General features: G+C 37.3%; 1 long non-coding RNA gene across 1 annotated transcript; it reads right to left on the bottom strand.

The window, feature by feature from the left end:
- Positions 1–3,789: 3,789 nt before the first annotated feature.
- LOC145772328 (uncharacterized) lies at positions 3,790–10,880 on the bottom strand. Its single transcript, XR_014289292.1, has 2 exons — positions 10,531–10,880; positions 3,790–4,423 (listed from the first exon to the last, which is right to left on the bottom strand). It is a non-coding gene; the product is annotated as an uncharacterized LOC145772328 (long non-coding RNA).
- Positions 10,881–15,488: the final 4,608 nt, after the last annotated feature.

Below are 15,488 nucleotides of genomic sequence, written 5' to 3'. Positions count from 1 at the left end.
GCCTACTGTAAATTTGCAATACTTCTCTCTCATAGCAAGACTCGCTGGCTCTCCTTGTTTCCTGGAATTTCAAGATTGTTAGAAATGTTTTCACCCCTGAAGTCCTACTTTTGGTCACAAGAACATCCACCAATAGTTATTAAACGGTTCTTTGAGAATGAAATGAGCGAGTTATACCTTTGGCATATGCACTCACAAATGTCCGTGTTTCATGGACGTATTCAAGTAGTTGAGAGAGAAAACAATTCCGTTGCAGAAGTGCTAGAAAATTTGGAGCTGGTTTATAAGATACTTGTGGAAAGGAAGAATGAAAACTTTATGTTCTTGAAAGTTAAAAGGCTTTTAGTTGAAAAAAGAGAAGAGGGATATGAACATGAATGCAACAATTTTCTTTACGAAGTTGCAAACCTCTATGAGAGATGCTTAGAGTAGCCTACGGTACCTGTGCAAATGGATGAAACCAATGGAAAAGTTTGCTTGTTTCAAATGGATGACCTTGAACGAGATACCAAGTTGGAAGGATGTAGAGCCTTGCCTTGGATATCTGATTGGTAAAGAGGTTGATGTGGACGATGCAAAGTGCTTTGACCAAATCTGTAACTTGAAGCAGTTTGTGGAAAGTTACCTACAGGACGAAGAATTTATTAAATTGCCAACGCATAAGAAATGGTGCAAATATTTCGATCAGTCTACGAACATCACATGCCACTCAGAATTTTTAAGGATTGTACAGTTTTTCTTTGCTGTTACATCCCACAATGCCAATGTAGAGAGAGTCTTTTCACTGATGCAAAGTCAGTGGACTAAAGAAAGAGACAAGTTGAGCGTTGCGACGATGAAAGGCATATTGACTCTTCAATATAATTTCAAAGATATGTGCTGTAGTGAATTTTTGTCATTTTTGAAATCACACAAGGCCCTATTGAAGAGAATTAGATCTTCAGAAAAATATGCATGGTCAGAAGAGTAAATTTGTAGTGACTTGACTTACAAGCGTGTCTTTAATATGTTTTAAGCATGTACTGTAATTGCTGTTCTTCCTTTTTCAGCACAACCTAATTCTCATTATTATTTTTCACTCTGAAGTTGAGATTTTTTTCAGTGACTGTCCGTAGCTATATTTAGAGAGTGCTTACCCTGCCTGGTGTGAGATTCTGCTCGTGACAGAAGACAATACTTTTCATTTCGGTAGCTGGCGCTTTAGCATGAGTATCGTACAACTTTTGTAGCTTTAGCATTTCGGTAGCGCATATATATGGTCTCATGAAAATAGTCATGCACTGTCCGGAATTTTGCTTTTTCAAATATGGTAACCCTACCCCAGACCCCCCGCTGCTGGGTGTCAGGCTTCGCCGCCGACCGTCAAACCACCCCCTCCCCTTTCAAAATAGGCCTCCCCAGCTACGCTACTGAGTTGAATCATTGTCATTGGGGCCTGCAAATCATATTCCGCACAGGGCCCGAAATACCCTAAGACCGGCACTGGTCCCTACATGTGTTGATTTAATTTTGCAGTAATGGTTCAGCAAAACTCATGGTTCAGCAAACGTTTAAAATCAGTGGTTTAAAGAAATATGCATAAAGAAACCTTAAAGATGAAACAACGCTGGTTTTGCTCTAGGGGTGTGTGCTTGAGCAACGCATTTCTTGACTGATCTCCATTCAGCGGCATCTAGTGGATGGATTAAATCACAGAAAACAATTATCTGAAACTTCACTCTGCCAATCTCGATAACAGGGTCTGCGTCAGTGATTCAAAGCTTCGACAAGTATGCGAAACTTTCAGGAATAGCCTACAGCAGGGGTGTCCAACCTTTTATTATAGTGGGCCGCATTGTCATTTGAAATAATTCAATGGGCCGCAGAAGCTATTAAATTTCAAGAAAAATGGGTGCATAAAGTAACAATTAAAAACCACTGATTTCATCTTTGAAAATAGGAACAAATAACACACACATAAAAAGCAACAAAAATTTATTTCTACAATATTTTTGGCATTGTTTTCCAGCTAAGATGTTATCAACATTTGCATTAAAGGACGTCGTCTTGATTCTTAGGATGTTTCCTACCCAGATAGCAAAATCTGTCATTTTGTTAAATGACGGATTTTGTTGTCTGGGATAAGTGTTTGTCGGTCAGTCTGTTTCTTTCTGCAGTTTTTCATGGATGAAAATAACTCGCAAAAATATGTGCTATCCCCACGTGCACAATAATTTTCTGGACAAACTAACTAACTTATTAAATTCATTACATGAGTGTAATTCTTTATAAAATATAGGAAAAGTATGTTCTCTGTGGAAAGTTTTCAAACTTTCTCGACTTTGCAGTTCAATCAATTCAAGTTGAAATTCGAGTGGCGCTTTGTCACACTGAAATGAAACTGGGTCACTGAATAATTTTAAGTCAATTTCAATCTGTTTGAAGTCAGAAAATCTGACTGTAAATTCTCCAAGCAAATCTTCAGTTCTACAAGCAAACCAGTAATTCACATAACTTAGCATAGCCTACTTTTCATAGTTTACAGAACAGTCTTGAGTTCTTTCAGATAGACTACGAAAATATACAATTGCGCCAGCTTTCAGTTGTGCTATGAAAAGTTTTAATTTTCTGGTAAAGCTACTTTTATTCGCTCGAACATTAAACTACACAACTGACCTTTTCCTTGTAAATGCAAATTGAGCTCAGCTAGCATTTCTGTGATGTCAACTAAGAAAGACAAATAATTCAACTATTCTTCATTTTCTTTCAAGTTCACATTTTATTTCTTTTTCTCCATGAACTGTTTTATTTCGGGTAACAGTAATTGAAATCTTTTTAAGGTGGCTGCTCTACTGAGCCATCGGACTTTAGATATAATCGGACTTTAGATATAATCGGACTTATAATCCTGTTGCTCCCATACTATATCCTACTATTGCTACGCCCCTTAAAACTGATAGGTACATTTTTATTAGGCTAAGATTCAAAGTTCAAAATACTATACTAGGAGTGAAAATGTTTAGCGGCCGCAGGTTGGACATCTCTGGCCTACAGCATCGGAGGCTTTGTCAGTCCGAAGATGAAGATTTAAACCAACTAACTATTTGTAACTGTAGCTTACTACTGTACTAAGATCTACTGTACGAAACATTCAGTTGTCCTGGATGCTCAATCGCTATACCAACTTTGTTTTGTTTATTTCAATTCAGATTGACCCAAAGTGCAACCATTATCTCCAATGTCATGACAATATTGTTACGGTTTTATTTATTGTCGCTCTACAACAGGTAAAATCTTTTAGCGACAGGGCTCATTTCTAATTTGATATCAGGTTTACGATATCATCACATTATTATTCTGTATTACACATACTTTTTCGTAAGTATTACACAATACACATACTTATTCTCACTGCGTTATGCCAGAAATAACACAATCAGTACCGTTTATATACAGTGGTCGTCGGTTGGACCCGACCTGGGATTGATCCCAGATCTACCGGCACCAGAGCTGAAGGCGAAACGACTCGGCCACTGAGCTGGTCATCTCTAATGTAGTAAGCCTAGACGTCATAGCAATGATTGCTAATTTCAGTGCAGCCTTTTTTACAATCATACACCGACATCTGCAAATTGATTGCCTTGAGATTGAACTCGATAATCAACTGGGGAAACTGCAGAGATGTTTGCTATTGACTGAGAAGTTTTGTTTTGTGAATAATTAAAAGGAAACAATATTTTCCTCCAATCACGCGATGACAAAATCACGCCAAACAAATTAATTAAAAGATTTGAGCAGAACACAACATGGTTGAGATACCTGGTCGGATTAGTGTAAAAAATACTAAACGCGGCCGTACACAAGTCTGATATTATACACACGCCACCTACAGATGCAGCTCGCTTTACAACTGGAAGAATTAAGTTGCCATTAAATCCCCGATTTCGCATTTGATTTTGATGAATGCATATTGGGTATAAAAATGTAAATAGTAAAGAAGCTTGAAAAAAAATTGTGCAAGCTGCTATTAAAATCCATTTAAAAAGACTGCTTGTCTCACTTTCAACCAGCATGCATCCATATTCAGTAGTTGCAAGGGCTGAAGACAAGTAAAAAAGTACTGCGTTCACAATGACACCCACAATAAGAAACAGCAAACAGGACACATTGATGAATCTTGAAATGCATGAAACTTTTAGTTTAAGAACTGGATTAGCATAAAAGGTGGTGTGTACGCGATACCACAAAATAAAATAATCCGTGAAAAAGGCCAAAGCATAAACTGTTATTTTTACTCTTCCATATATTTCGCAGAAAGGATGCGTTACCGGTCCAACCAACGGTAAAGCGGTAGATATGTACTATAAGCCAGTGAACATCGTTGAGAGCAAAGTCAAAAAGTTAAGGATTCGAGAAATACGATTGTTCGTCGATGAAGTTTCACCTGAAAAGAATACACAGACTTATTAAAATGGACTTCAATCGCTTCATATTTAGTAACCTAGTTAGTGAGTTTCAATATATCGTAGTAGGCTACTCGTAGTTGGTTTATACTTTGCACACCTCTACTGATGAATTGGTATCGCCAAATTGACGCTACTCAGCTTTCGAGCGCAAAGGCAGCCTACCACCATTTTGTTATTTAAAGTTATAGGTTAAGCAGCAATTTAACGTAAAGTTGTAATTTCATTTGAAATTGCTAGACAAGTTTGATCAACAACAGGCTATTTATGCCCTCCTGATGGTTTACTAAACGCTGCCAGGCTAGGCTACAAAACAATTATTTAAATCGTTTATCTTGGATAAATTATATCGTACTGGCTTTCTAAAAATTATCACAATATAATCATTCAACATGTTTGTTTAGGCCTGCAAGCTAAGCAACCTTCCTTCTCTAGCAAACCCGTCCACCCCGATAGCTCAGTGCAGTGCCGGTCTTTGGGGTGTGCAAACCGTGCGATCGCACACGGCCGGCAAATTAAGGGGTCCGCAATTTACTCAGAAAATGCAGTAATTTTTGTCATTTCCAATGGAAAAAATTCGATTCACAAGCAAGTAGCCTACCGGTATCCTTGAAGTCAGGGCCTGATTAAGGCTCACGGGGGCCCGAGGCACAGCTAAGTTTAGGGGCCCCTGCTGGCAATCGCTTTCAATGCAATACCATGTAGTCTCTGCGAATGATGAAATATGGGCTAACAAATAGTTCAAGCAAAACTATAACTTCATAAATATTAATTTAGCCAATTCATCTACAACTTTCTAACAGGATGAACACTCTTATACTTGTTACAAAAATTGTTGGATGAAAAATCTTTATAACAGATTGGAAATTGAGCTCATTTCAATTTCATACTGGAAACACTAGCAAAATATATGCTACATTTGAATTTGAACTAGCAGAGTTTATTAATTGATCCTTGAACCAGTGCTGTGTTAAACCCTTTGTTGGCCCCGGGGCCAGAATAATTTTGGGCCCTCTATCGTCAAGCAGACCTATAATATTGTGTACATTTTCACTGCACCGACATGGAAATGTGGTTCATTTCAATAGAATTTCTCACTTCAGTTTAGAAAACAACACAAGTGTAAGTAACCGCAAACACAGGTCTTTCATTTCTTAGCTACCATACACCTTTGCTTGGAATGAAAGCCAAAAGTGTTAACAATTTCTAACAAAAAAAATACTGGCAATGGAACATATCGGTCACGACGCGGTAATACCATCGTACAAAATTTTGACTGTTTAAACTTTGCCGCCCGGTACCGCGCAGATAAAACCAAAACTGTAGAAATTATCAATTTCCATTCAGATTTGGTCATCTGGTAACATTATTGTTTTTCCCAATTTTTATTTTTTATCTGGCAACATTACTTGTTCTGTCAACCAAGGTAAAAACATTGTAATAATTGTAAACAAAAGCAGTGTAAAGCGTTTTGATGATCAGGTGTTAAATTTATTTTATTCAACATTATTTCATTCCAAGGCAAAGCTTTCATAATTTTATGCAGGCATTCAAGTCTAATTAAAGTTTTTAGAGTACGGTAGCCTAGGTTAGTGGCAAAAATAAACAGGTCCCTCGTGTTAAGAATGATTTTTGTTTTGTACCGTACAACATGTGATATTCCAGGCTTATAAGGTATTTGAAGATAAGAGCAATTTCATGTGCATATATTCAGAAAAAGTAAATACAGAAGAACGTTTCTGCTAAAAGTACAGGACAGGTTTTTCCTGCTCACAACATCACTAGTCAAGGATATTTATAATTATGGTATTGTAAATGTTAAAAATGAAATGATAATTAAACTATCTGAAATACTATTTTGCTTACACCTAACAATTTTTTAAAACAAAACACTTTTATTGATGAAAATAAATTGAATCTGTGAATTCACAAAGGGCCTAACCCCATTTCTTTTATTTTACTTTTTGTGCTTTCCGATTTCTTTCAATGAAAAGAAATTGAATATGTGAATTCAAAAAGGGCCTTCCAGTTTTTTTTTTTTTTATTTCACTATTTGTGCTTTCCGATTTCTTTCATTGTCTACTAAACTAAATGATACTTAAAAAAACAGCCACATTTTTCAAACACATCGGTAAACACATAAAAAATGCCCTATCAATTTTTACATTGATTTTGAAATGGGCCCAACTACAGCAATTGCACTTCAACTTCTTTATAGTTTCTCCACAGAATCCTCACTGAGTGAACTTATTAGGTATGATGCTTCCTACCAGTATGTTTAAGCATATATTATAACCATTATCGAAGTTTTAGCACAAATGTAAATGACCAAAATAATCAAAACAGTTGTGCCAAAAACACTTTGTGGCAATTGGGCCCTTTTTGAATTCATATATTCAATTGCATCAAACCTGTTATATGTTAAATACATTTCTGCAGATCATGTTACTAACGTTACCGCATTTTAACTTTGTTTTTAGAGATGTTTCGTTGTAGTTAGGGCCCAAATTTGTATAATAGGGCCCAAATTTGAGATGTTTTAGTATAATAAGGGCCTAAGTCATCTTCTTAATGGACAAGTACATGCAGTGAACTTTAGTAACTCAAAAAAAACTTTACTGAAACACAAAAATCTATTATTTGTGGGCCCCTGAGATGGTGGGCCCGAGGTCCGGGCCCCTTTACATGGCACTGCTTGAAAACTATAAAAGTATTGACGCCTACAGTAGTAAGGTAAAAAAATTGGGGCCCCCAAAGCCAGGGGGCCTGAGGCCTGTGCCTCGTGTGCCTCATGGTTAATCGGGCCCTGCTTGAAGTCAGTTGCGGCTTTAGAGTGAGGCAAGTGCTGAAATTGTCGCGTCGGGCCACCTTTATTCATACCCAAATTTTTGTTGAACATGCTCTCAGAATGCACCAAATTTAAAGTAATTTTTTAAAAATTTCTGGGGGAGGCCCCTCATCATACCCCCAGCCGGCCCGCAAAGCATATTCCTCACAGGGACCGAAATACCCTAAGACCGGCACTGCTCAGTGGTTTCGCACCCGACTCAAAATCAAGCGGCACTGGTTGCTGGGCTCTTGAAGTGAGCGCTTATGCAACGCATTTCAAGGACTGCTCTCCATTCAGTGGCACCTAATGAATAGAATAATTCCCCGGCAACTAGACTCTAACAATCGGAAAATTCACTCTGCCAATCTCGGTAACCGGCCATGCGTTAGAAGCCTCTACAAGTGTGCGAAACTACCAGGAATAACCTATCAAAGGCTTTGTCACCCATAGACCTACCATACGTCCGGGTTTGGCCGGGACAGTCCCGGTTTAAACGTCTGTCCCGGTGTCCCGTCTCGGTTAGCAAAATGTCCCGGAATTTTACTTTAGTGAAATTTTCAAAATGAACTCCAACCTGATGCAAAATTATGAAATAATTCCGTCCCAAAAGGCATAACTTTGCTTTAACTCGAGGCTTATTTTAATATCTTATTTTTTTTAGCTTATTAGGGGTAGTTCGGGGCAAAACAAGTCGTCGGGTAAAACCGGTCAGTTTGATTTTAATCAAGCATAACTTTTTTTTTGGAAATAATACACTCAAAAAAATGCTTTAGAGCACTTAGTGGTTCTTTTGTGATGCGACAACAGCAACTGCTGTGCAGTTTTTGCTTGCTGTCTCGGTCTAGGCTGCGAAACGTAAGTTGGTGTAAAATTTTACCTTCATATTTTGGACTAACTTTTTTTTGTGGTTTCGACTAAACAGAGCATTACACTATGAAAATTGTTAATTAAACCAAGACTTTCTAGTTTAAACAAAATTACGATTATTGTAGGCCTACTTTGTCTCAAAACTACTCATTTTGTAGTTCTTCCTTGGAAATTAGTTTTATTGGGTATTTATTTTTGTTCAGTCATGGCTATTTTGGTTGGGGCAACACAAGTCAGTCACGAAGTGCTGTGCCAAATTTTTGCCTCAATTGGTGAAAATGCTAAATTCTTTAACCAAAGAATTTAGCATTTAGTTCATAGGGTATTATTTGATTATTTGCCTATTAAATCAAAAATCAGCTTATCCTAGTGTGAGCGAAGCATTTAGTTTTGGGGGGGGGGGGGGTATGCCAAGGGGACACGTTTTTTTTTGATTTTTGGCTATGTTTGAGGCCCTATCACTGCTAAACCAAATTAGGTAACAACCCAAATTTTTACAGATGATAGTACTTCTGCCAAATATTGTAAAAACAACATCGTTTACTTTGTCACTCTAAAAGGTCAAAGGTCATAGACATCCAAAGTTGGTCGTTTCCAGCTCTCGGCTAAGATTTTCCAAAATTTAAAACCTTGCCAAGACCTCATTTTTGATTGGTTTTAGCTGAAGTTTGGTAGAAATGTTGTTTATAAGATTCTCAATGAACTGAAAAAATATCAGTACAAAATATTAAAAGGTTTGGGAGTTTATTTAATGTGAAACGTGGGTCGAAATAAAAAAAAAAGCAAAAAGTGGGGTCCTTTTAATATCTTGGTTGCCCATGACTAGCCTGCCAGAATGAAATGCCAGAATGAAGTTCGCTAGCCTGCCAGAATGAAATGATACGAATAGAACAGAGTACTGCCTCGCGGAGTACACGTGACAAAAGGAGTGCAAAAGTAATCAAGGAAGCATGCTAACTGCAGGCATTTGTGCACCCAGTGAAAATTTGCACTGAAATTAATTTTGTCCACTTATTCACTAAGATATGGTAAGTCTACCATGCAAAATTTATCAATGGTTTTCAATGTTTTTTTATAGAAAGTGTGCGTCAAAGTTTGGACAAAAACGCAAAAAATCCCAAACGAAAGATTTAAAATAAATGTAACTATATTGAACTAGGGCTAGGCTATAGGCTACTAGAAAACATTTGAAGTGTATTTTTGATTGTGTTTCTAGCAATTGTTCACAAAAGCAATTGTTCTAACATTTGGCAACTGTAATGTACCATGTGGACCTCATTGTCAGTGAACAAAATGGCAAATTTTGTCATAATCTTCCTTGCTCAGTTTGTTTTGTCGCCAAGAAGAACCATGGTTACTCGGCACAGCAACTGAACAAATAATGTCATAAAATAGAATCCACCATGTTTGCTGATGTCTGTTCTGAACAAATGTGCTGCAGCAGTGCACTTTGTATGTGTAACTGCACTTTTTATGTGTAAATATACTCTTTCCTTCATCAAAAAAACACTGACCTGTTTTACCCTTACTTAGGGGCAAAACCAGTCATTTGACTCTGTCGTAAAAATGATGTTGTATTAACATAACTTAAAAATAAATCTCACTTTTTTTTGCTATCTTGTTTAAGGAAGCCTTAGTACAACTGTTTAACACTAAAAATTGAGACATTTTTAACTTTATGTGAAGATATACACAATAATACCAAAATGTGACTAGTCTTGCCCCGCACTACCCAGTTGAGTAAAATATCGTGCATAGCTTGAGAAATCCTTTAGTTAGGGAATAATGAGTGACGTTCATTGTGTCATTATTCTATTGACTTCAATGAAACGATGAAGCCAATGGTTTCTGAATGCATCCCCCTATAAATGTTTGATTTGTGAGTTATTAGTGTTATTTCTTTGTTCTCAAAGTTTTTTTTTTTTTTTCTTATAAATGTCTGATTTGTGACTTAGTGTTGCTTAAATTAACATGTATTTTCCTTTAAATAAAATAATAAAAAAATTTATTCAATCTAAGTAGAATACTTTATTATGCAATATTAAAGCTTATAAATATAAACATGGAATAAAAATTTGCCAAGCTCAGGCATTCGGCCTTTCGTCCAGTTATTTCATTCATAGTTTTGAGTTTGTCCCGGATTATGCCCAAGAAATTATTGTAAGTCTACCCATTGTAAAAAATTCAAAACTAACCAACCAAAACGAAAACTTCAAAAAGCCTTCTGTCTTACAAGTTTCCAGTAATCTAGTTAGACTACTGCACTGAACATTTTTGGCAAAACAGTTTATGACATGATTTGAAGATACACTCAGATATCGGCCGCTTCCTTGCCTTTGTGTCCACGGTTCACACAATTTAATTCCAAGGAAACAAAACAAATAAATTTACCTCCACATCCTAACAGTTTGGTTTTCCGTCCATAACAAATCAAGGCAACTGCGACGTAGAGACAACAAGATGCAGTTATAAAAGAGAACGACATGGACAACAACCAAGCGATTCTAACTTCGTCAAAAGAGTTTGGAGGAGCGACGGTCTCATTTTGAGTAGAATTCATTTTCTTTCTTGAAACAAATTGTTTACTTGCAATAAAAACTATGGTTGTTCTTGTGTTTTTAAAATTTTAACTTTGCTGTTAAGCCTAAAGTACCCATAACACTGTGATATTTGCTGTAGTAGTTGTCTGCCTATAGGTTTACTTGTATGCTATTTTTGTTAATAATGAGTCATTGTAGTGTAGGCTTACCACTTTTAATTCACTAGCTGATATGAATAACAGAGCTCAACGAAACAAAAATACTTCAACAAACTGTTTGGGGAAGTTTCGTTTTGACGTAAGATTCTTTGTCTTTTATTTATTTTAAGTTTCTTAGGTACAAATTTTATTTTGATTTGTTTCGAAGGAAAGCACATTATTTTCATTGGCAATTCCAAACGTAAACAAAACGTATGTGAACACAAAAACAAAACATATCGAAAGTTAAAGTAAGTTCGGTTATCTTGACCATTGTTCTTCGAAGAATCGCCAGATATAGGACGCATTGGAGCAAATATGTTCGGAACAAATGTTTAATTTATACAAGGTGGTTAGAAATAAAAAGACAAAGTTTCGAAATAGCCAGTGATGTACGCACATACAAAAAATATTGACGCCGTCAGTGTAAACGCAAACGTTCAAAAAACCATACGCCGTATGCGTCAACGTAACTTGTAAAAAAAGTTGGCGGCGTCAGCGCATACACCAGCGTAAACTCATTTTGTTTGCTAGGTGCCAAACATTCACACGGTATAAACCACTCGAAACAAACAAGTTTTATTTTGAATTTCTTCGAAGAAACACAAGCATCTGAAAGTGTTCATCTGACGTTTTGCTGCGTTTTGGTTTCAATATGTCTTTGCCCATTGAAAACATTCTTTCAACTGCAGCGCTGGAAGGTATTGGCGTGTTGTAGCGAAAAAAAGACATTAAAAAGTATGCGTTGACGCTATGTGCTCAAAACCGCGAAAACTTTACGGCGTAGCCTCAAGCGATAACTATATCCAAAAAAGTGTGGCCGTAAGCGTTAGCGTAAACAAAAAGTCTGCGCCGCAAGTCTACGGCGTAGAATTTGCGGCGTATACGTACATCTCTGGAAATAGCTTTGCATTAAACGCATTTAAACCTGAATAACTGAACTCTTTCAAGAACAATACGCAATGCCAAGAAATTTGTAGAAGGCTATTGATGGATCGAATGAAGCTGTATTTATAAATTCTATTGAGTTTTGCTTTCATTTTATTTCGAACCGTTTTTCATAGATCAAAATTTTCGTATATTCTGACAATTTTTTTTTATAAAATGTTTTAGTGTGCACTGTGCAAGCATTTTTTTACTTTGGGGTTATCATTCAATTTTCCGGAAACATTGTGGAAGAGTTTGAATTGCAAACATTTAATTGCAAACATTCTCCCGGCAGACCCAATCCTTCCGGAAGACGAACCCCCATTGCAGAAGGGCGGTTCGTACCCGTCTCTCTGGTCCGTCACGACTTTCTAAATTTTCGAGACGCGGCCTCATCAATTGGAATTTCGGCCGGGCCCTGGCCCCGCGTCCTTAGCTGGTGGACCAAACGCTTCCGGGCGCAAAGTCGCACGTCCCCTCACGCCGCGCCTCGGATATGCGGGGCACAGTAGGCCGGTTATTCAAGGTCTTCACGATCGGGCTCATTTTATGTTGTGTTGGTGGTTATTCACGTTTATCGCTACTGATGCAAATAAAGTTCAAACGAAGTGGTGCGATACTGATGAGCCCAGCCTCATGGGCAAAACACATGTCGATCCCTGTCAATTCTTGCTACACTCGACTGCCGAGATATATTCTTATGCTATTACAATTACTGTATAAAACAAATAATAATAATTTGACACGTATTATGAAACTACGTCTGCAGAAAGCCAGCCTACGTTTGCAGTTTCCTTTGCACAACCAGTTCCCTTTACACAAGCAATTGTTTTCCTTGGTAGTGGTTGGGTCAGTCATGGCCACCTAAAGATATGGCCTGATTTGTCACATTTTGCAGAAATTTCCAAGTTTTTCTAACTTTGGGCGAACGTTTAAATAAATTTTTCTAAAATTTTGATTTTTACGCTTTCTTTATTCTTTTCCCCAGATGACACAATAGGTTTTAACATCCTCACATGTTGAAAAACAAAGAAAATTTGATTTTGTAGATTTTAGTCAGACTGTTAATTTTCAATAACAGTCTGATTTTGCGTTTTTCAACTTACTTTTTCTCATTTGCTACTGCTTCCCCAAGGCAAAAAAAAAGTTTTTTGTCATTAGGAAACCGCAAAAATTAAAAACATCTCAAAAAATGTCAGTCAAGCACTAGCAGTAGCTGTAATCAAAATCTGCAAAATGTGACAAATCAGGCCGCATCTCCAGGTGGCCATGGGTCAGTCTATTGTTTTGTTGAACAATAAACATATTAACAGCAATTCAATAAAACAAGGTCACATCTTCAATGAACTCTTGGTAAATATGACACATTTTTTGAGAGAGAATTCCATATTTGTTTAGCCAGTCCATGCTTACCATGGTCGTCGGACCACCTGGCATGCGACAACTCAGCAAGTGCTTCAATTCAGCAAGTACATTTCAGCTATTGCCAAGTTTGCAAATGGGCTTTATGTGCTCACGTCGGACTTGGTTGGTCATCGCTTGTCAAACTCATTTTGCTGACTTGTGATTGTGACAATCCAAGTTTCGGCTTGCTCATTTGTTACTTGCTCAGTTTCATCATTTACCAACTACAGCCACTTGCTGAAATGTTGCTAGCTAAGTTGTCGCTTGCTCAGTTCACAACTGCTGACTCATAGGAAACTTGATTTAGGCCTACTGTACTCTTCCTAGATTCTGTATATGAATAATACCAATTTTTAAATGTGAAAGAGCTAAGCTACTTCAGATCGATTTTTCACTGAAAACAAATAATGGGGTAGCAAAACTTGGCAATTTTGTGGCTTAATATTTAACTATTGGTTTTGTGCCTCATTGGCATACTCCTGAAAGCATCAATCCTTATTTGTGCATGCTAAACGTTAGAGCAATTTTTGGTAGTAGGCTAATCAGTGATTGATCTCAAACGAACCGGGTAATGGTACTTCTGCAGATCGTATGCCATTATAGTGTCACTGACTATGAAGCTGCAAAATGTGCAGTCACAAAATTTAAGCAATTTGAGAGTTGCTCTTCGTTGAAGCCAATAAAGCCACAAAATGTTCTATCAATGGTAAATCATTGTTCGACATTATTGCATGTTTTAAATCGTTCGTTTATAGTACATCACCAGAACGAAGCCTGGTGGGTAAGTTGATTACTTGAATCTCAGCTGGCAAAAATGGGTGTCTTAGCATCAAATGCAGAAAGACTTAATTGGATGATTAAGGATATCAATTGGCCAAACTTGGCCAAATTTAAAATATCCATTTTTTATTGCCAACTCATTAGCAATGGCTCAATATCGTAACAAATCCGACAGTTCTTGTGCGAACTAATAAAATGCCGCAATCTCCGCATAGATGAGTTAAGGGTATTTGATTGAGCAAGGATGACAGGTTTTCACTGTTTCTAGTGAGATTTCAGAGTTTTTTCGATTGCTGCTACCAAAAAGCAGCCAAATCATTTGTTTAAAATTTAGCCGTCTAAACAAATTTTTAAAGAGGGGACCATGGCCCAATACGTACCCCACTGCCTGCAGTGTATTAACACAGTGGTTTCTAAACTAAGCTCTGCTGATCTTTAAATGCCGGTGAACAACTTTGTTTAACAATTTCACTCAACATCTTTTGACGTTTACAACTCGTTCTTTGTTGCGTATTCTACTGTTTATTGAGTGATAAGAAGGTAGCTGATCGAGACTATAAGCTGCTAGAAACGTCTGAAACAATATCCAAGTCGAGCTACTTTGCGCTTGAGTTTGTGCTTTATCTTAAAAACTTTAGTTTGAGCTCGCCAGAACGGGTCCTCTAGCTAAACAAGTTGAAAATGACTGCACTGATCTGAGCACATAACCTATAGGTTTCATTAAGAAGCTTTTTGCTGTTTAATATCGTTTTGTAGGTTACACTTGCTTGTCGTTGAGAGAATATTTTTGGCCCTGTTCCAATGAGACTGTTGGGCTCCTAATCAAGACATTTATAAGAAAAAAATCACTGTATCCAAAAAATAGGGTGTGATTTCTTTATGTTTCTGGGCCTCTTGAAAAAGTTTTAGGCCCCTAAAATTATCCCGGATCTAAAAGTACCCTTTCGACCCCTCTGTCTACGCTACTGTGAAGACGACTTGAGCGAGATTAGCTGCTGCTGCTGCTGACGAGCAATTTGACTGCAGTCAATTCTATCCTCAGGTTTAATAGCAGTAAAATAGAATCGAGTTTGGTCATTGTCTGCGACAGCTGTCAAGTCCAAAAATTCTAAGCGAGTGTGAAGCTACTTCCTTATAAGCCTACGTTGGTGCTAACTAAGCAAGCACCTCTGAGCCATTACTGCATTTCCTAAAAGCTTGGTGAAACATGTTTTCACAACTTCATCGTTTAACAATGCATTCAGATGTTGGATTTTGTCTTTGCTTGTTTGTGCTAGTGAAAATGCGTCTCATAGTAGCCTACCGGGAGTGGGGCATCAAAAACGCTTTGGAAAAAAGACTGATATTTCAGTACTTTTCAAACTGAAAAGAATTAAGCTTATATTTTGTTTTGCTTTGTGGGTCCTGACTAGCCTGCGATGTCTATTGCAAGAGTAAAACTCCACCAAAACAATGTCATTTAAAAACTACTTACTTATATTACCGAGTCTTTTTACAATTG

This window comes from Aplidium turbinatum, chromosome 6 (assembly GCF_918807975.1).
Source record: "Aplidium turbinatum chromosome 6, kaAplTurb1.1, whole genome shotgun sequence".
Classification (NCBI taxonomy): Eukaryota; Metazoa; Chordata; class Ascidiacea; order Aplousobranchia; family Polyclinidae; genus Aplidium; species Aplidium turbinatum.
This window is presented reverse-complemented; position numbering and strand designations above follow the sequence as displayed.